The following is a 22890-nucleotide window of genomic DNA, read 5'->3' on the forward strand; positions in this document are numbered from 1 at the left end:
TGCTACCTGCAGGATCAGCAAGCAAAGAAATATCTCGTTGGTCTTTCTTTCTTCTCCCATTAGGTTTGCTTTTAAGCACTTTGCATTTGTCAACAGGGAAAATACAAGGCTTTTGACTGTGCTATAGGTTTGTGTGGCGTACAAAAACTCCATCTTGCCAGTGAGGACAGTTTCAGAAAAACAGCCAGAGGGGGGGAGCTGTTCCCAGAGAGAGAAGTGGTGGGTAGAGACAGAGGAGATCAGTGAGGGAAACTAAACTGAAGAGCCATCAGGTGTCTCTCTTGTGTCCACACGTGTGGAAATCCAGAATGAACTCAATCGTTCAGCACAGTAGGTCTTTACCTAGGTTTTTTACAAGGAATAGGAAACATATTTGAAAACAGATGGACGTGCACTTACTTAATATTTCAAGAAGAATGTAATGGATTTCTCTTACTCTCTCCCCCTTCACCTCCCATCAGGCCTTTCTCCTACCTCTCTCCATCTCTGCTCCTGTGCTGTGGTTTATTCACTTTTGTCGTCCTATTCAAATCCAGTTCACATGAGATATTAATAGTGTTGAAATAGCTTGGCACACAAATATTTATATTAGCAACTTGAATGGTAACTACATGTTAGCTTTCTGTGTATGTGTATCACTGTTGTGTTAACCATCCTGTTGTCTTCGGGTCAAATCTGACCGATTTACTACTTTCAATCATAACTTTTTTGTTTTACATTCGATTGCATTAAGGCTTTATGATGTCCTTCACATTAGACATTAGAACATATTCAATTGCTGATCACCACTTTCATTGCATTTTGGATGATTTAGCCAACTTTGTAACACAAATGACCGCCATAAAGAAAAATAATTAGTAACCATCCGGATCAGATAAACACACACACACACACACACACACACACACACACACACACACACACACACACACACACACACACACACACACACACACACACACACACACCATGTATACATCACTTCAGGGGACATTACATTGACTTACATGCATTTCCTGGAGACTTATCCTAACCTCAACCATAACCAACACATGCCTAACCCGAGTCCACACACGTGACTGTGTAAACAGATTTAGGTCCCCACAAGTATAGTAATGCTAGGCCACACACACACACACACACACACACACACACACACACACACACACACACACACACACACACACACACACTAGATGTATCCCCCCCTTATGTGCCCAATCCCCCCATGTGAAACACACCTGGCACTCACAAACACACGCACACACACACACACACACACACACACACACACACACACACACACACACACACACACAAACACAACAATTTGACACATGTCCCGCTCTTATGTGCCCATCCCCCCACATGGATCACACCTGGCACACATGTTCAGTGTCTATTCTTTGTATATTTACTGCAGTTTTTCATGTATACCAGTAGTCTGATACAATATTTACAGTTTGAAAGGGTGTTAAATGAAATTTGGTGATGATGAATGGTTTTTGTGTTAATGTAATAGCAGTCAAATTTTACCGCGAACACCAAAGTAAGGGGGGGGAACGAAGACAATAGGAGGGTTAAGGGAAAAATCTAGTGATTTTTAGTTTTTAATTAGTTGTTTTTATTGAGAAAATAGTGTCAGATTTTTTTATCCGTGAATATTGGGGCAAGCTTATTAAAAAATGCAAATTCTGCAAATTCAGTCGAAAGCGCCTTAATGCATGGATAGGACGGGCCACATGTCAAGAGCTTTCTATTGAGTTTGTAGTACATTTCTGCATACATTTAGTTTTATTGCGAATAATGTCTTCACTCTTCAACCCTTGAAATCCAGTGACTTGATTGTTTATCTAAGGATTAGATTTTGGAGACACCAACGTTTTACCCAAAAGGCACAGCGCCAGCCGAGATCTTATCGGAGCCTTAAGATTAACTTCAGAAGCTGCTATGTTTACCACTTTGGTCTTTGTTTCTCCCAACAGCTTCTCCATTATCGAGTACAATTTGGGTGGAGAGGTGAACCATCTGTCCTCAGATAAAGTGCACAAAAAGGAGCCTGATCAAGATTTTTTTTAAAAAGGAAGCAATATATTCCCACAGTCACAATAAAGTCAGAGAAACAGACAGGGGAAGGAAAAGAGTCGCCCATAAGAATTGTGGATTTGAAAATGATGGATGATGTTTATTTTGTCCCTCTGCAGAGGCGAAAACAATCTCCTCGAAGCTTAAAAGAGGAGATTGACAGCGTATTTCAAATACTTTGAGATTGGGTTTAAAAAAGAATATGATAGCAGCATGAATAGCTTTTCCCTGTCGTGCATATTGAACATTGCTCCAGATCTAAGAAGCCTCTTTTGATAATATTTTAATTATCTCACAGGTGAAAGCTCTGAGGACAGAATCCCTAATAATAATCACCAGCGAATGTTGGGCGTTCGCTAACAAGCTGTCAGGAACTGAATTGCCTCGCTCTTAAACCAGATATAGCTCTGTGAAGTGGAACCACCACATCAGCAGAGAGTGCAGCTCTTTTAGATTTTTCTACATCACAGCCTCCAGCTGCCCCGCTGCTCAACTCTAAACACATTACTTTGAGTACTGTTTCATAAAGTCTTGAATAAAACAATATATTCCGTCTGGTCTTATTGATCAAAACTGTGAAACTTCATAAGATAGAGATATGTGCTCAAAATATCAAACAGATAAAGCGTCTGATATATAAACAAGCAGAGGAGTTTCATCAGATAGTGTTTCTAAATGTATCGATACAGCCCTTTGTGTGTACACTCAACTGAACCACTTATCTTCAGGAGGACCTGATACAAGCAGGACTAAGGCTGGTTTTAATTTATCAACATCATTTTCACCTTATGGTAACTTTATATTGATTTAAGTTTATAGTAAAATATCACGCATTGCTATTTTCAAAACGATAACCAGTTCAAAAATGATTACATGAACGACACTTGGAGAGTTCAACCCCCGCTAAGGCCAGCCGTGCATTCACATCCTTGTTCTTTAAAGTGGACCTATCATGCTATATTTGAAACATATATTGTAGGGCCATACCTATATAAAACATGTCTGTGAAGTTTTTTTTTCAAAATACCAAACAGATCCTGCATTTTAGCCATGCCTCATTTCGCTCTATTTGCTCTATTCCAGCCCGGTTTTTGCAAGGGGCTGATTCTGTGGCAAATGAGCTGCAGCTGACCACGCCCCCCTGCAAAGGAGGGGGGTGAGGCACGAGCGTCATGTTACCATGTTGTTACCATGCTGTTACCATGCTGTTACCATGCCACGCAACCTCTCATTCCCCTGATAGGTGCAGAGTTGCCCATATACATATACACCGGGGACACATATTCAAAAAGATCTAAAAAAGTGCATTTTGCATGATAGGTCCCCTTTAAGTCATTGTTTAGACTTTCAAAGTGTCCATGAGCTTTTAGTCAAAACGTGAATATGTCTTGGATTCCTTCTGCTCAAAGTAAGAATGCAAGTGTTGATGACTTAAGGGGGCTTACATGTGATTTTTCCCATTATTCCAAAACCGCTTTAAAGCAGCACAAATCCCCTATCTCACATTGTTAAGGAAATAGAAAGATAATTGATGTCCCGTGATTCGGATCTGCTCCAAAATCGAATTGGTTCTTCCTCAGCCCATATAACCAGTACTCGAGTTGAGGGGGGATGAGGGGGGATGGCATCCCCCCTGAAATAAAAACGGTCAAAATCATCCCCCTTCTAAAACTGCCATTCCCCCTTTCTATCCATTATGTAATTTTATCAATGAACGTGACACTGGTATTACTGCTATTTCAACATTCATTTTGCACATTTTGAGTAAAATACTGTGGGCGAGGGAGCACGCACACACGCAATGATATGTTTACCAAGTCACTGACGATATACTATGCGAGTGCCCTAGAGGGCGCCAGAGCGCCGTGATGCGCCTGTTTGATCGATGCCAGAAGCGCAGGTAACTGTCATCACAATGGCCAAGCGACCAGGAGGACAACGCGATCTGAGGGACTTCATATTTAAAAATACTAAAAATAACATTTCAGGTAAGTCAAGAGTCAGTAATCTTAGTCATTACTAATTACTTTTGTCACCAAAGGTGGAATCTATGGACATAAGCAGCAATAACAACTTAGTTTGGAGTTTAGCTACGTTTTTCTCTCGTGTTAGCTAGCTGGTAAGACTCAAGACTGTTGATTAAATCAATATTTTTCTAATTTTTTTCCTCAAATTGTTCATGAAGTGTTTAATTTACATAATGATTTAATTAATTACGATAAAAATGTAACCCTTTAGATGCCAGTTTTGATCGTATACCAGTAACTGCTTTTTTGAAAAAATACACTATATATAATTCAATATTCTAAAAACAAATTTGACTTTATTATTAGTATAATCAGTTGATCCATCTGAATAATAAATGAGGGACTGTTAACCTACAAGATTTGTACCATAGACTTCCATTATAACCACATTTTGTATCCCCTCCCCCCCTTTAAATTAAAGTGAAAAAAAGATTTTGCACTAAATGCTCTGCATTTGACCCTAAATGTTAGTGGTGCCATGGCAGCCCGGGGACCGACTCTAATTCTGAGGTGCCTTGGTCAAGAGCAATGAAAGGAGTATCTGAACATCCATAACATGCATGTTGTTTTAGGAGTATAATAATTATCTTTATGCTGGTTGGTCTCCCACCCTCGGTGGGTTATCAGCACAAATGATGTCCCCATATGATAAAATCCACCATCCCCCCTGATTTTTTTTTACAACTTGAGTACTGCATATAACATCATGCCCCCAAGTTGCATTAGTATCTGGACAGTAGTTTTTCTAGAATCCTGCTGACAGACAAACCAAGGCAGAGGTAATAACTGTAGTGTCGCAAAATGGAGGTAACTACATAGAGCAGAGGACCTATACGGTGCCTATAGTTAGCCTCTTCTGGCAGAGAGTCATTTATTCTGTAGAGATGCACATTTTCCACAATGACTACCCGTGGCGATCAATAAAGTCAAGAAGCAGGAAGAGAAGAAAGAGAAAGAAACAAAGCACACTCCTCAGGCTTTCAGTATTCAGGTGGGATGCCCACAGGGGGAAATATATATATTTTTTAAAAGAAGCAAAATCAATATCCTAAATGGCTTAAAAATAAGTTGATGATTTTGCATTATATTGCAAAACTGCACTTGATTAATGGGAGCTCAAGCTTACTGCATTGCTGCTCCAGGTATTACTCAATGACACTGCAAATAGATCTGCAGAGTAGGAGCTTTAAGATGAATGCTTTTTTTTTTACAGTAATCGTTTTACACCGAAAACCACAATGTTTTATCCCAACAGTGAACGTTAATCATATACAGAAACCAGACTGGCTCTCCGTGTTTGTTTCATTATGGGATGCATTATTAGATATGATATAAAGTAAGGCTTGATTTAAAAGGTGGGAGATGTAGCAGAAAAACATCAACATTGACATCTGTGTGTCAACACTTCGATATTACCAATAAAACAAATGCAACAGCATCTACAATAATGAGCTTGCCTCTACTATCACTATGTGGCATACAATAAGACAAGCAAGAATTATTTAAAAGTAAGATCTTAGCATTTTAAGTGCAATATCACAAAATACTCATTTCACACTTAAATAAATAAAACATAAACCCAAGAATGATAACTGCAAAAGAACAGTCCTTTAAAAGATGATGTTTTCAATGGCAGTGAACGTGTGTGCCTCAAAGGGAAGCAGCTACAGAGAGAGACAACTGTAACTTCTGTTACATATGAAAGAACAAGGAAGCTGTGGCGCAGTGGGCTAGTGCGTTGGTGTTCGGATCAGGGGAGCGCAGGTTCAAACCCCACTGCAGTCAGCATGTCATTGTGTCCCTGTGACACTTCCCCTCAAATTGCTCCTGTGGGGATTGCCCACAGTATTGAGTATGTAAGTCCCTTTGGATAAAAGCGTCTAACAAGTGACATGTCATGTAATGTGATTTGTTAGAGCAAATAAATCTGGGGATTCATCTCAATCGTCTACATTTTTGTCTTTCTGAGGAGTTGTAGGAAGAGATGTGATGATCTGATGTGTGTGCTGCTCCCTCCCTGAAGCGGTGACAACCTGTCTTTATAAGGCAGAGTTTGACTTCAAAGGTGTCAGAAGAATGAAACACTTTGACATATTGTCAGTGTTTACAGAGACGTGCGTGTGTAACATCATTGCAAAAAATTGTGTAAATTGACTTTGGCTTCACGCAACTTAAAACGTTTTTAAATCGGGGGAAGGCTTGCCCCATGTCAGGTCTGAGGCTGGTCCTAACCACAGCACATTGGAACTAAGAAAGTAGCTTTTGTAGTTTCTTTTCAATGGTGATTTCAACATGGGTCTAATCTTGTTATTATGTCGTCAATATGTCCCATGTACTAGCTATTTAATGTAATTGATGTAGAGCATGAACAGTCATTTAACAGTATATAGTGTATCCCATGGGCCTAGCAGTCTTAACCATATATTATGATTGCTAAGGTTGCTATTTGACTACGGCAGGTTCTTAATTTATTAGTCTCTGCCAGCTGTTGAATGAAAGTATGTTACATTACAAGTGATGATTTAATATTCTGCTAACTTAGTCAAGACAGACGGTGGAATACCCCTGCAGATCAAGATGCTTTCTTTCACAAAGCCCTGCTAGATTCTGCTGTCAACACAACACAACACATCTATGTACAAACAGGAGCTAAGACTTCAACAATAAGCTCAGACTTTCAGCCAAACGCAAATACATTCTGTTTGAATCACAGGGATGTCTTGTGTAGCCGAATTGTTTTTGAAAAACACCACGCAGACAGGGATATATTCATCTGCAGACTGTTTTGGGGGTTGTATCTTTCAGCCCACAGGTCTGTTAGCATGCACACATGCTGAGCGTGCGAGTGTGTGCACTCATGCATTAGTGCGCACAGCCAGAGCAGCCCACGAGGAGTTATCACTCTACGAAACCTTCTTCCCAGACCCCCTCCTGTACATACACACGCAGACTTCCACACAGATTGATTTAGTGGGGGTACATTCATTCTCTTCAGAGAAGCCTAATTTAAATATTTAATGGGTTCAGACTCTTTTAAGGAAATAGAGAAGCAGCTTCACTGAATGTGTATAACCCTCAACCCCTCCCACCACTATGTGTATACAACCCTTAGGGAAAGATGCAGCCCAATATGAACATGTTGTGTAATTGAACACGCTAAATGTAGTAGTATGCCAAACATGTCTTCATGTAAATTGCACTCTGCATGAATGAATGATTTATTTTGAAACCCCCAGTGTTGTTTTCTTTTCCTCTCTCAAAACTTTATCCAGGTTCATGCCAGAATTTCTAAGTTATCGTCATGTATATAAAAATATATTTCATAAAATATTAATATTAATTTGATGCATGCAGAAAAGACTTTGACTTGTTTTGTCGGGAAATTGTAATGGGATACGCTCAATTATTGATCAAAAGAGGTATGCTACTGTACTCAACAATTTGATGCAGTGACTGTATGTTAATGTCAACAGATTAGGCTCCCTTACTCTACCTGTTTGTGGTAGAGATTATTAAATAGAAAGCTGTAGGAAGATCAATATGAACCATAATACAAAACAAATAGGAGCAGGTCTGTGTTTGAATGATAGCCTGGAAGGAAAGCATTATACCAAGAGAATCAAGTCACAAGGATTTACTACGTATGGAACCACTCGATTAACGTTGAAAATCTGAATTCGTGTTGAAATGTAGTACTTTAGGACTAGAGTGTAAAATATTTCCAAATTATGAACATACATCCCCAAAATCTAATTTCACATTGTCCCAGTGTATTTTATTGAATCTCCTGGTAGCCCCGTTTCTTTATTTTATATTTATGAGTTTCCTCACATCCCTTTCGAGTAATTCGACACCTACATTGTTAAAGGATGAGGTCGTCATTTGTCTAGTCTTACAGGAATGGCCAGGTGCCCGTATGACTGTTGAAGACATTACTTCAATTCATACGGGCATTCAGAGATCCCTTTCTTGGCCACTTCTAAAAATAAACAGTAGCTCTAAACCTTAAAATGTTTTTTTCAGGAAAGAGAGGATTGTGGTTTTGTCAAGCTACGGTGGCTGAGAGGTGCAATCGACAATTACAAAGTGTGAAACACTTTAACAAAGCTTGAGACAAATTTACATTTTATAAAACAAATTTACATTTAATAATTTTATAACGATTTAACAAGATGCGAAACACTTTTACAAAGCTAGAGACACATTTACAAGTGTCGAAACACTTTAACAAACTAGAGAATCAAACCGGAAAGGGAATGCCCATCATACCAGAAGTGACGTGCAAGTGATTGACACAAACTTAAGTTTATTTTGGCTGATAGACCGCCGGTACCTATGGACGGTACGAGTGTGTTGTGTGTGTGTAGAGGTATGTGTGGCTATAACGAAGCAGCCTGCAGTCGCTCTTTAGCTGTCTGTCTAATGAAGGTAAATACAGCGAACAGCTGTGTGTAAAAGGCACAGCTCCACTTCCTACTTGGCGAACCTGTAACTTTCTCGTGTGCACGAGAACGTATCTCTTGTGCAAGAGAAAGTATATCGTGATGAGCAAAACCATGTCACTTGGCCCAGGTGGTTTCTACAGAACGGACAAAACATGTTTAAAGACCATAAACACACTCGTACCGTCCATAGGTACCGGCGGTCTATCAGCCAAAACAAACTTACGTCACTTCTGGTATGATGGGCATCCCCTTTCTGGTTTGATTCTCTAGTTTGTTAAAGTGTTTTGGGAAATGTTAAAGTGTTTCGACACTTGTAAATGTGTCTCTAGCTTTGTAAAAGTGTTTCGCATCTTGTTAATTTGTTTTTGTTAATGTTAAATCGTTTTTCTTTGGTAAAAGTGTTTTGCTAATGTGATTTTGTTTTATAAAATGTAAATGTGTCTCAAGCTTTGTTAAAGTGTTTCACACTTTGTAATTGTCGATTGCACCTCTCAGGCACCGTACGAATCACTTACATTGGAAGCAAAGTTGTTTTTAATGGATGTCTATTGTTTAAACACAGTCTTTAAATCCTGACCCAGGATTTAAATGATCCACAAATAAGTGAAAGCATTCAGAAAAACTATTCAATAACTTGTGTTTTCCTTATCTCACAATTGTATAAAAGCTATTGGCCTCACATACTGTGCAGTGCATGGACCTGCAACACACACACACACACACACACACACACACACACACACACACACACACACACACACACACTCCTCTGATATCTTCTACCTCCTGACATTAGCTGAAGATTACTGCCTAGCTGGATGTCTTTTATGTTGATATAAAAAACAGAACAACCATTGATCTTGCCCGGAAATGAAACGGCCTCTAACGGTTGGTGGGGTGCACAGGCGGAGGGGGGGGGGGGGGCACTGCTGAGACGAAGCTCTTGTCTTGTTAATTAATGGTCTGCAGGTAATGTGGGCGACCCTGTCTCAAGCAGCAGTGCAGTACATTCTCTGGAGAAGGATCGGCCTGTAATGACGGGCACTTAGACCGCCTGCCAGGAGGCCGCAGCAATGATTAAAAGTCTCCATGAGTTTCCTCTAAAACAGAATGCAGCACAGATATGTTACTGAAACATTGTGCCGATGTAAACCCGCAGCTCTAAATCTGTATTCAAAGGGAGGGCGAGCAGAGGAAACAGCAAGAAAGCAGCAAAGGACGTGTTTGTTCATAATCTCAGTGTTGATAATGAAGTATCTTTTTGTGACGAGCAACCGTGATAAATTATGCTTTGGCCAGCAGATTCTCATTCGCCGACTGTCTTTAAGGTAAAAAGTCTGGATTCAGACAAATCCTCAGCTAAATGAATGACAGGCCGTCATTCCTCTTGGGAATCCAGAAAACACTGGCTCTGTAAATTATATTTTAGTGTGAACGTCTCCCAGACAAATATGCTGACAACACACAGCACAACAAATATAGAACATGAATAATGCACTTCCTAATGAAAGGAAAAACTCAAAACAAGACCATATTCGTGTTGTTGGGATATGGGCATCTCAAGGTTGATTTGAATGAGTAAACTGTAATCAGTTTTCAGAGTGTGCAGCAACGACACACAGAGATATACTCTGTCTAATTTTGGCTGAAGCAGTTTCCTCCAGCAGCAGCCGATCTGCAGGACTTTTTGTTTTTCAGGAAATACAATCGGATCAATTATTAATTTTGTCAGGGAGTAAAGCCCAAAAGAAAGTCTATGCGAGTGTCAGTAGCAGACAATACTGTGCAGCTATAGAGGCCCTTCTTTTAAAGGATTACGAATGGAAATTATTTAGGAATATGCCCTCAATCCAAACTACTGAAGGTGAAAAATGCCTGAGCATTTGTAACGTTAAGCTTCGTCAACATGCTGCAGCCTGATAAATATAGTAAGGCTTCCTTACATGTAAAGTGCCGCGTCAGCTTTAGTGTGTCATCTCTTTCACAGTCTGCGTTTCAGTCAACATCTCTGAATATATCGTTGTTATGTTGTTTATTGCATCCGTCAGCTAATTTGAAAAGAGAATATGTCAATGTGACCACCGTTTGTCAGTTAGTTAAACATTACTTAAAATGGCTGCATTCACTTCTCGGCTACCTTCTCCAAAGGATGAGCTGATGATTCACTTTTTTCATTTATTTCTCAAAGTAGGATCTTTATCGAGATTATTCCAACTGTCTGGTGAATGTGCATTCAACTTTTGTGGAGCCTTTACAATAGAAAGATGATCACAGAGTCCTCACGTCTCCCATGCCATCAACATGGTAAATGCTCAAACTGAGTCAGCTGATAAGGTCTTACATAAAGTAAGAGGAGAGGTGGGTGATATCATTTGTGTAACTATTGATGACTGGGCTGGATGATGATGATATTTGGAAGATGTATTTTTAAGGTTTTGGTGTCATAAGTTGTTTTATGTGAGCGTGGGAATGTTGATTATTTGAGCTACATGCCAAAAGTCTCCTTACAGGTGATCCCATGGTTGGCGAGTGGCACTCGGGGAGCATCATTTCTCATTTCCTCCGTTCTCTCAACACTTGACTTAATGATGAAAAGGCAGCTTATCTTCTGATGTGATAATGGGTATTATGTCAAATGGCAAACAGGCACATGTAATGTCTCAGTTCAGAAGTTGTAATGAACCAAGTGTATGTTTGTCTGCATTTCACATAAGTGGAAAAAAAAACTGTGAAGCGTGACAGAATATAATACATTCATTACCTGGCATATCTTGTCATTGTATAATTTGGGCATTTTCTGTATGGAAAGTAATGTGTGCCGATATGCTGCATTATCATAATTGACTTCCTGTATTCACAGTATCCTTTCAGAGAACTGGGATGTAAACACACGCCTCTCTCTGATTGGCGGCTGTTGATGACTTCATATATCTTTATGGCACTTGAACATGTGGGCACTCTCTCTTTTTCCAAATGTCTCACTGGGCAGAGGTGCTGTAATCTCTCTCTCACCTGGCTCGTGTGGCCGGGGCCAATAACGGCCAGCCTCTCAGGCTCATCAGTCAGGCAGACCGCAAATCAGTCGGGCCCCTGCAGCAGCCCTGAAGCTGAGCTGCACGTCTCACACAGCACTTCACACCTGATACCTTCCTCTGGCTTACTGCTGTGTCGGAGATTTGCATGTTTTGTGCACATAAGTATGTGGAGAAGAATTTAGGGATATTCCGGAAAAAAAAAGGAAAAAGAACTTCCAAAAGGTCCCAAGTGTCATTTTGATCATTTATAATGAAGGTGGAGATAACAAGCACACCTTCCAACAGCAGGGGACACTGAGCTTTTCTGAAAAGGCAGCCTGAATACTTAGAATGCAGCTCGCTGTCATACGTCCCTGTGTTTCTGCTGCTGCTGGAATCTGATGGGTATTTGTTATTAGTGTATGCCAATGTGTGTATATGTGTGTATGTGCTTTCTGAGTTGGATGCAGGAGCCTGGTAAGATAAAAGATACGGCTTCAGACAGACCGACAGATGTTCCTCTTCAGATATGTCGAACATGGCTGAGAGAACAAAGGCGTCTCCTGTGATTCTGCTCCCTCTGCAGCCCGATACGGGAACACTTTGCGTGTGGTACACTTGAGACCCAGCTGATTGGAGTCACACAGAGATCAATTATTAATGCATGTATGACAGTTTCTATTTTTACATCTCTCACCGTGGCTGTTTGATGTTGGTGAGAGAGAGAAAAAATCGTAGCTGACTAACCAAGTTATTTGCCTTGTTTTTGCTGTGAGTTTCAAAGCCCACTGAGATAAGAGAGCGGGGGATATGGCAGCTGGCAGAGGAAAGGCTGTTTTTGAAAAGCAAAAACTTCAGAGGCATGTTTAATCTCCACCTTCCTACCTAAATCACCCAAAGCAGCTGGCACAGGAGGACCCGAGCAGGTGATTACCAAAAGCTAGGGACAAGCATGCATGCATCCCGAAAAGGGATCTAACCAAAGTGACAAAAATATAAAACACATTCTCACACTCTCACAAGCACACACAGGGTTCGGCATTCATCATTTCCATGACTGACAGCTTCAGGGCTTCTGTGAGTGAGAGCTCTTTTTCTGATAACTTGAGGGGAAAAGGTGAGGGCTTCAACATTTTTCAGACTTCAGCTGGCTGCCATGCACACGGTGATGAATGGAGGAGGAAGAGGTAGCCCTAACGTGACAAAGCACCTCAGGTTTTGGCTCTAGAAGGTGGACTAAGCTAAGCTGTGAAGGAAATGCAATGAGAACAGAACATCTCATTGTAGGGGACACACACCGATGTATCCTCTATACCCTTAAACTAAGCCAATATCTAACTCTTCTCTAGAAACTACAGTACAATACACAGTGTTCCTGGAGACTATAAGCAGTGCTTTAATGACAAACAGTAATGATTGTCAAAATATTTCAAATTTAAATCTGAAAACACATTGAAAGTGGAGATTAGTTTACAAGATAATACTTAATAGTAAATGTAATTTTAATGTATGAGTTTTACATCCAGTCTATTACTGTAAATCCTAATGGCATGTTGAGGTGACCTGGGTCACGAGAATACATTTTCTAGGGCTATCTTACATTTCTAGTTATATATCTTTTTGTTTTATTATAATAACAATATCGTTTTTTTATGGTTGGGTGCCCAGAAGTTCAGGTTGTCATTAGTAACGTTTACAGCACACGGTTTAACTACAAACCCTTATGACTTGTATTGTAAATGTTTATTATGTACAGTATATGATGGAAGTCTAACTTTCTTTTATTTAGCTTTTCTTTGTGGTATAGCGGCTTACTTAAAGTGGACCTATCATGCTATATTTGAAACATATATTGTAGGGCCATACCTATATGAAACATGTCTGTGAAGTTTTTTTTTCAAAATACCAAACCAAGCCATGCCTCATTTCGCTCTATTTGCTCTTTTCCAGCCCTGTTTTTGCAAGGGCTGATTCTGCTTTTGTGGCAGACTACAGCGCCACTTACAGGCCTGGCATATGTACTACAGTGTCTCCAGCGCTTTCAAGCGGCAATGGCCGTGGTCCAACCCCCCCATTCCCCTGATAGGTGGAGAGTTGCCCATATAAACGGAGCACCCCTTTTCTGACGTCAGAACAATTCAAATAATAATCAGCTCCGTTGCAGCCCCGTTTTTAGAGATTTGGGTATGGAGGAAAAGAGAGGGTTGTGTTTTCTGACACTTGGTGAGTTCCCTGACACACCGGGGACACATATTCATGTATAAAAGACGTACAAAAGTGCATTTTGTATGATAGGTCCCCTTTAAATATACATTTGCAAGGCTAAATACAATATATACTACATCAATACTATTCATCTATGAGCTATTTTTCCCTTATATGAAACAAAGGTAAATCAGGAAGCCTTGAAATGTAGATAGTGGCCAGTTTTTAACGTCACGCATTTCAAAGAGATTTGTGGACACATCTGAGACTGTACGGAGAAAAAGGGCAACTCTGACGTATCGATGCAGAGTGGGGGCATGCCCTGTTGTGCTTTCAATAATCAATGTTCACTTCAACCTTCCTTGCAGAAACGAATCCTGTGTGTGCCAAAGCAATCTGACTGCTTCCAGACTGTGTGCGTCGAGGTCTGAAATGCGTGGCTGTACTCCCTTCATTCAAACGAGGGGTGAGCTTGTCCAATGCAGGCTTTTTTAATGATCTTGTTTTTATGGTGCTACGTAAAGCATGACGTTAGAGATGTGTGACAAGACTGCTGAGGAGGCAAATGGATATGGTGCACAGCCACCTCCTCCATGTAACACAACCATTGTGAGCTCCTCCCAGTTCCTCACTGTATGTGTTTTGCTGACTGCAGCCATAACGGTTTTGCATATTACTCATCAGCCCCTGGGGACAGTGCTATAAATCATTGATTTGTTCATTGGTTTGCAACTGGATGACCTATACAGTTAAAAACAAGAAAACAGAGCTAATACAGGCTTTATTTAATCGAGAAACTAATGGAAAAGGGTAAATGGATTCAACAGTAACTTCACATATTATATTAACTTCACAATATGTTGTGTTCTGACTATGTTGTACCGATATGCAAGTGTTCCTTGTTCCTCATGTATGAACAGCTCTTAAACTTAATATTTTCTGTATTCAAGAGAGGATACATCCTCCAATTAAACTGCTGCTACTTCCTGTCACTTAACACCACGGCTACAGCTAAGCGAAGATTACAAGTTATCCAATAGCTTTATCGACAGGCTTCTTTCTTCACTTATCCTCGTTACTGGGCTCTCTCAGTACAAACAATGTCATTTCAGATGAAGGGGAGCACTCTTCGAGCCATTAAGTCCTCTCAGTGCGTCAGCATATGAAGATCTCTTCAGAGTTATCAGTGAGGATATATCATCTCGTTGAGTCGAGAACAGTTTCCTGAAATAGAAAGAAAAGGCTTTTCCTTCTCATTGCAGCGTTGTGACTGTCCTTCTATCATACCTCATTTACATAACTCTCTATAGATATCTTTCTAAGTGTTTTGCCTCCAAATAAAGGTGACCAGGGATTGGTCAATGTTATAAAGAGAGAGACAGTGTCTTTACCATTTTAGAATTTTGTTGTGAATTTGTTTAATTCTAACTCTGGCTTTTTAAATTTCTTTGAATCATCCGCCTGAAAACAATATATATTTAAGCAAAAGCTGCATCATTTTCAGAAGATAAGCCATAAAGAGATCTATTTTATAAATGACAATATATTTGTATTTGTATTTACTTTTAGTTAGAAGGGAACAAGATCAAAAAGGTTATCTGATTCTGGGGTAATAGGGACTGTAACAAGAGAATGCATCTTGTGCGTCATAAACTCACTGCATATGGCAATTTAAATAAATCAATTAAATCCATTATAACAATGAATCATTGTGGTGAGAACAAATAAAAGACCCTGCCTGCTAACTTTCACTCAGCAAAAATCAACATACAGATGCTTCCTAATTCCTTTTATGACAATGACTGAGGACATCAAAAACAATGAACCCTTTCACAGTGCCTCAGTAAATGTCCATTATGTCAGACAAACATATGTTTGTGTAGAGACTTTGTTCTGCTGCAGGAGCACTATCCTTTTTGAAGCTTAGATTAAGATCCAGAAGATCAAAGGTACGGTAAATGTCCGCTTCCTCCTGTGACGTAAAGATCACATTGTAAATGCTGCCCCTTGATATATCACATCATCAAATCTATTCAACCAGGATTTCTTCTTTTCTGTAGGTTTTCAGTGCGCTCAACATTTAAAAAGATCCTCAGTGATGCTGTGACCCTCTCTGTGTAATAGCTTTCTCTGGATGACTAGTCGTGTAGCTGGCCTCCAGCTCTTCAGTGGGCCAGATCTGCATGATGCAATGCTTTTACCACTTTCCCTTGAGACTTGACTTTTAAAGAGTTCAAGGCAGTGCCCTTTGAAGTATAAAGTATAAAGTTCCAGTTTATGTGACAGAGCTACTCAAGTGTACACTGTGGTTCTCTACGGTGTGTCAGCTGACTCGTGTGTCACCCAATGGTTTCTGGATTTCAAATACATCATTTATGAATACAATGGAGTGCATTCGGGTACGACAGATGGCTGAACTTACATGGGTTGACTAGACTTCATAGTAGGGTTCAGAAGGACAATTCACATGCAGCTGATCCATTAGAGGAAGTAAACATGTTGTTGTTGCTTGTGTGCAAATTATGGGTGTTTCATATATTTCGTTTGCGTATTTATTCTTTAGAGTCTAGACCATACGACAGGGGTATTCAACTAAAATTCAACGAGGTCCAGTTAGAGAAAATCTCCCCATGCAAAGGTCCGGAACATCAAAATGTTTAACTTGCTTTATGAATTAGTGTGATATATATTGAAGTGACCTGTAGCTTTATCAACATCTGCATGTAATCAACAACTGACTGCCAATCAAATAAAGAAAGTACAATTCATAAACAACAATATCTATTGTCAATTAACATTGAACTATACAGATATACAGTAAATACTGTGGATATGTGTAATGTTCCTCTGGCAGCATTTACAAATAAAATAGCTTTTGAAAAATGTGTGCATCTTAAAAGTGCTTAATTTTAGATAAATAAAATAAAGTGTAGCAGCAGCTTGAGTGTCCCTTTTTTTTTGTTAACCGTTTCACATCATGACTTAACAGTTTCAGACGATTATAGAACAATATCAGTCTTTACACATCATAACAATGTAACCGTTTTAAAGTTTCTCTTTCTTTCCCTCTTATATTGCAGTCCCTCACTCACTTTTTTTTAATTCAGTGCGAGAATTGAGCTCGAGCTTGTCCTGCCAGTTTAGATCTGGGCTGAAACGGTGTCAGGGCCATTCTCATACACACATGCAGGAGCTCATTGGTTAGCCTCGGTTAGCCTGCGCTGGAACGATATTTAGTTTGAATTGTGATCCTGGTGGACTGATCATATTGGGCTCTGAGACTGCTTATTTTTTGTGACCTCAGTTCTGACTTGAGAGGGAATGTTTGGTTAAACTCTTTAAATAAATGTAGGTTTTGAAGTTGATGTTATAAGTTAATGGGTCATTGAATCAATACATGTATCCAGTTATATGGATCTGTACACACCTAGTGAAAACGTGCTTAAGTCAAAGTCAAAAGTCAAAATCAACTTTATTGTCAATCTCAAAATATGTTTGTATACACAGAAAGATTGAAATACTGTTTCCCACAGTCCAGAGGTATACAATTAAATTAAATCAAGGATATACAATATATATAAAATATGTATTATACATACCTATACCCCAACTTATTTACATAACTATATATACATACACATTAAGGGTTCCTCATCAATGTTTTCTGACTGACTTTTAATTTTCTTTGAGCCCAACTGTCCTGCTCACCCCAAGACACATAAACGTTCTAGTTTACAAACACGTTGTCAAATTGGGATTACTAACGCCATAAAAGTGAGTCTGGGACTCTATTGGCTACCAGACTGGTCATTATGACAAATGTCTGTTCAGCTGGGGTGCATTTAATCAAACTGGGTTTAGCTTGCACAGCGGAACGGCAAAAACGGAAATGGACCCAACTAATTTCCCCCAAATATAATTGCAAATCACCAGCAGCCAGATGTTGCCGTCTTCCATACTGCTGTGCTTTTTTGTAAGCCAGAGAAAGTATGGAATGAATAATAGTAAATGTTCTCAGCACAGAGTATCTAAGTGGTGGAGGTGCGGGGGTGTGTTTTGGGCACTGGTTGACATTATAAGAGAACAGGCGAGAGTGCAGTGAAAGACATGATTAGTCACAGGTGTTCAGGCTGCTGCTGACGTTCACTCCTTATGCTGGTCACAGAGTGCGTTCATGTGATAAAGGACAGATTCCAGCAGATGAGGGGGCGAGAAAGATACTATTTTGTATGCACTTACAAAACATTACTGTTATGTTAAGATTGAATATTTCGTAGAAATTGCCATTGGATTTGTCATTGGTGTTCAATGATGATGCTCTCTCTCTTTTGTACTATTGACAAGTGTAATACAACAATCATTACAGATAAATGTTAACAAATCCAACAGCTGTAAGATAAAGAAGACGAAAAGAAAGCCAGAGACTTGTTTCTAAATCAATACCCTTACTTTTATTGGACCATGATTGATGATGTACTGTTCTAAAAATAAACCCATCTGATAATGTTGGCTTTCCTAAGAGCACTAAGCAATCAGCTAACAACCTCACTGTGAAGAAGTCATTGGATACAACACAGCACACATTACAACAATAGTGGTTATTCATATTATTTGAGACATAATGTTTTAGGAATTCATTCATTTTGTTGCTAGTTTATTTGTGCTAAACAGGGCCAGCATTTAAAAATTAGTGGCCGTTCATAAGAGATATAATTTAGCAATTTATTTAACACAAGGGTGCTCTTATTATGTCGTTGAAAGCTTGGAGATTTCCATTTCCACAAGTATTTTCCCTGATTAAGGTGAAATGACCAAAAGCTTTGCTTTTTCATTAATAAATACGAGGACCTTAGTGTGCAAAGTCTCTTTTAAAAGGGGTACTCAAGCAATTTAGCATATTACTTCAAAAAAGGAGGACATACAAGACATGCATTAAAAGAAAAGTGTTCAAACTGAGGCTCCAGATGCTGAGATATCCTGACTTTGAATGCCCATTAGGTCAAGCCAAAATGGATGCGAGATCATATATTTTCCTCGGATCTACAATGTAAAAAGCCAGAGCCTAACCTTTGTGCCGTGTTGTGTTTGGAAACAAACAAAAAAGAAAAAGCTCTGAGACCGAAGGCCTGCAGGGGACAACGCTTAATCAAATATTAATGAATGTGACTCCCACCGAGCCTTGGTTGTATTTCTTAAAATCAAATAACCAAGAATTAACAAGTTGTTTGTCTTTTGATATGATCAAAGAACATCTTGCTGATAAGCCTGTAAACAACAAGCAGATGTATAACAAGTCATTTGCTTCCCTGTGTGAAATACTTTATTTGAATTCCTAAAAACGGTATGCCTGAAAAAGATAGAATTAGATATACTGAAGGCTCAGCCGCAGCTTAAACATGAGGTGGGTAATTTGTTGGATTCTAAAGACAGGCAAATATCAGATGTACCAACACTGCATCCAATGTTACCTTATCTCTGAGATGTACAAGGAATAGAAAGAAGTAATCATCTCAGCACCATCACAAACTCTCTCAAAAACAAATGACTGGATCATTATTCGGAGCAAAGACCACATTATTACTTGCCCACTTTCCTTTCGGCCCTATTTTTCCCCATTTAATTATTGGGTGATGACGTACGATTGCCATGAGGTGTAAACATCAAGCAGTCAAGTAAATCATCCCAATGAGCTAATAAAGTGTTTCAAACCCTGAGGTTAAAATAATCCGTATTGCTTCTGTGACTGATAAGCAAAATATAAGTTATTCCTGAGTACAAGGTATTTAAAAGGCTAATGAAGTGCATGGTATGAGGGGATTATACTTCAAGGGTCATTTTGCAGTGTGTAAAAGAGGCTGCTGTGAGCATCATCTTCATCAATACATGTGATACTGTAGTTTGCTTATAATAAGGGGGGTAATTAAGGGTATATTTCAAGCTTGTTGGGTAAATAAGTTATTGGGCCTTTTTTATCAACTAAGATCTGTTAGAAAATGTTTCCAACTTGAATTGAATGAATTTATTGGAAAAGTGGGCTTATTAACACGTGAATACTACTGTGTAATATATATTTAAAGGGGACCTATTATGCTATATTTTAAATATATATTGTAGGGCCATACTTATACCAAACAGATCACCCATTGCAGCCATGCAAAGCTCATACCCCTCTATTCCAGCCCTGTTCCAAAAAGGCAGATTCTGTGACCGTAGCTTTAAATGGAACGGCTGCTGCTAGCCACGCCCTTTTGGAGCGTCACGCAGCTTTCCCCTGCTAGAGTTTTCTACCGGGAGAAACTCAGCTAAACGCTGCCGTGATTAAATCCCATATTATGTTCCAAACCACTTCAAGTATTATTTCTGAAACAGTATGGAGCTCAAACCTTTCTCTCTCGCAGGGTTTACCACAAGGACATTACGTTACACATATTCTCTCCAGTAGCCTACAGCGTTAGCTCTGAGTGCTAGCATGCTTGCTAATGTAAACACAGACCATATTACTCCAAAAACACGCCTCGCATTGTTTCTGATACAGCACATAGCTTGACATGTTTTTTCTTAACACTAGAACCGCCAGGGGTCGCTGGATACCTAAAACCGCCAACGGGTAAAATATATCCGCTATTAGAATGCATTGATTTTCAAGGTACAATGTTTTTTTATTTATCATACTAGAACACAGGGCTAACAGTGAGTTTTGATCGCACAGTGATGAAACTTATACCAATATAATCTGTGGACTATCAGCTTTCATATACAAAAACAAACAGAGACAGCTTCATCCCGCAGGCAATAAGACTGTTAAACAACTGAACTGCTGGAACAATTTCACAACATTCATCTGATACTTAGTAATTATTTATCTATTATTATCTAATATATAATTCCAATAACTTGTATATAGACTCGTATTGCACTATTCCACTTTTTTTTACTCTCACTTTTTTTAAAACCATTTTTCTTTTTGTATTACTTTTAATATAGTATATTTTAATATTGGTTAATATTGTCTGCTTATCTGTATTATTGTGTTGCACTGTTGGAGAAGCCTGTGACATAAGATTTTCAACGACATAAAAACTCTGTAGCTATGTTAGTTTGACAATAAAGAACCTTGAACCATATGATATCTAGTGTGCAGATAGCATGAAGTATAAAATATCGCTAAAAGTGTCTCTCTATCTCTCTCTATCTATCTATAAGGAACCGCAGTAAACAATTGGCATTGCTATAGCAACACGTCATGTTTATGTTTACGCGTGAGATCAATAGCGCGAGAATCACTGCATTTTCTATAAGGTAAATATTACCCGCTGGCGCTGATGGGTATAAATGGCAATTTTTTCAATCTGACTTCATATTGACAATTTTTAACAACAGAGGGTGCTACATAACACACTTTCAGGAAAAGTCACAGACTGGGACACTTGAATATGTTATTGAAAAAAAGTTACATACAATCAAGAAACAGCTGCAGGTAAAATGTATCCGTTGGTGGTTCTAGTGTTAAAGCGCACCACTATCATGCTATTCTTAGGCAATAGAAAAGGTCTCAGATATATACAAATATATAAAAAACATGTCTGTGAAGTGTTTTGCTCAAAATACCAAACAGATCACCCATTTTAGCCATGCCTCATATCCCTCTATTTCACTTCCTGTTTCAAAAGTGCTGATTTTGGGTATAAAGCTTTAAAAAAAAGGAATTGATAAAAAAGAAAAGGAGGAGGGGGCTGAGCTCATGCGGGACCCGGCAGCTACTGTCTGAACTAAATACTGCGGTGATGAAACGCCATATCATGGATTATCAAGGATTATTTCTGAAACAGTCTGGTATTTATATCCAGCTTCTTCACACACATGCTCTCCAGTACAGGTTAGCTCTGAGGGTTAGCGATGCTAATGTAAACACCGACCATATTACGTCCAAAACAGTCGGACATTGTTTCTGATAGCAACTTTCTGATATAGTGCCGTGGGTCCACATTTCCGATATTACGTCATATTGGACGCAAATCTGGATCAGCTCTGTTGTACCCCTGTTACTAGAGATTTGGGTACGGAGGGAAAGAGAGAGGGTTTTATTTTCTGATGCTGCGTGAGTTCCCCGACACACCGGGGACACATATTTATGTATAAAAGACGTCAAAAAGTGCATTTTGCATGATAGGTCCCCTTTAAGTTTACCGCTAGAACAGTGCCATTATATGTATTATATATAACAACTTTACTCTACATGTAAGTGCCTCCTGCAGACATCCTGCTGAATACACAGACACACAGCTGCGAGAGGGGATTCAGCTAGACGACTGTATACGGAGACGTTAGGTTGTCACGTCTGCCACATTTTGCCAATGACGTCTTAGGAGCCAAATCCTCGATCTACTCGTTTGCACCCACGTTTTTTGTTTTTTTTAGAGATGTGGGTAAGGAGGAAAAGAGAGAGGGTAGTATTTTCTGAAACTTTGTGAGTCTCCTTACACACCTTGGACACATATTTATGTATAAAAGACATCAAAAAGTGAATTTTGCATAATAGGTCCCCTTTAAAAAGTACAATATAAGACAAGCACAAGTTTCATTTGTGGGGCGTAATACATTATACTTTTAGAATTTGCTGAGGGCCGATTCAAAATTGTCCGTGGGCCGTAGTTTGGACACCCCTGGTATAGAGCATTGGTAGTCCCCCAGGTGTAACATGTGCACAGTATGGAGCCGTAGAGAAGGGTGTCAAGGACAATCTGTTTTTGACTTTATCTTGTTTTTTTGTTAATTAGCAAGATCTCTAAAAGTACATTTACAGATTTCAAAGAAGGAACATGAACATGAGCATGACCATAACTCATTTTTTTCAAGACAACTCTAGGAATACTAATTAAGATATTTTTGTGAATCACTTTTATGAACAATCTTCCAAAAACGATTTTCCAGGATCAGCATAATCATTGTCTGTGGGTTGATCACTTTACATTACACATAATAACAATTTAGCGATGGTCACAACATGCCACTTAGCATATGTATCACAGCACTAAATAAGAAGGAAAACAAGATGCTTTGATTGTGTATAATAATACACTCTTTAAAGATAGCTGCAGATTTTATTGCACCACC

General features: G+C 39.2%; 1 long non-coding RNA gene across 1 annotated transcript in view; it reads right to left on the reverse strand.

Moving 5' to 3' along the window:
• Positions 1-460: 460 nt before the first annotated feature.
• LOC139434696 (uncharacterized) overlaps positions 461-22890 on the reverse strand; it is a 102204-nt gene continuing 79774 nt past the window's right edge. Inside the window, exon 4 of the long non-coding RNA XR_011644015.1 lies at positions 461-522. This is a non-coding gene — a long non-coding RNA (uncharacterized lncRNA). The remainder of the gene's footprint in view (positions 523-22890) is intronic.

The sequence above is a fragment of the Pseudochaenichthys georgianus genome, chromosome 10 (assembly GCF_902827115.2).
Source record: "Pseudochaenichthys georgianus chromosome 10, fPseGeo1.2, whole genome shotgun sequence".
Lineage (NCBI taxonomy): Eukaryota > Metazoa > Chordata > Actinopteri > Perciformes > Channichthyidae > Pseudochaenichthys > Pseudochaenichthys georgianus.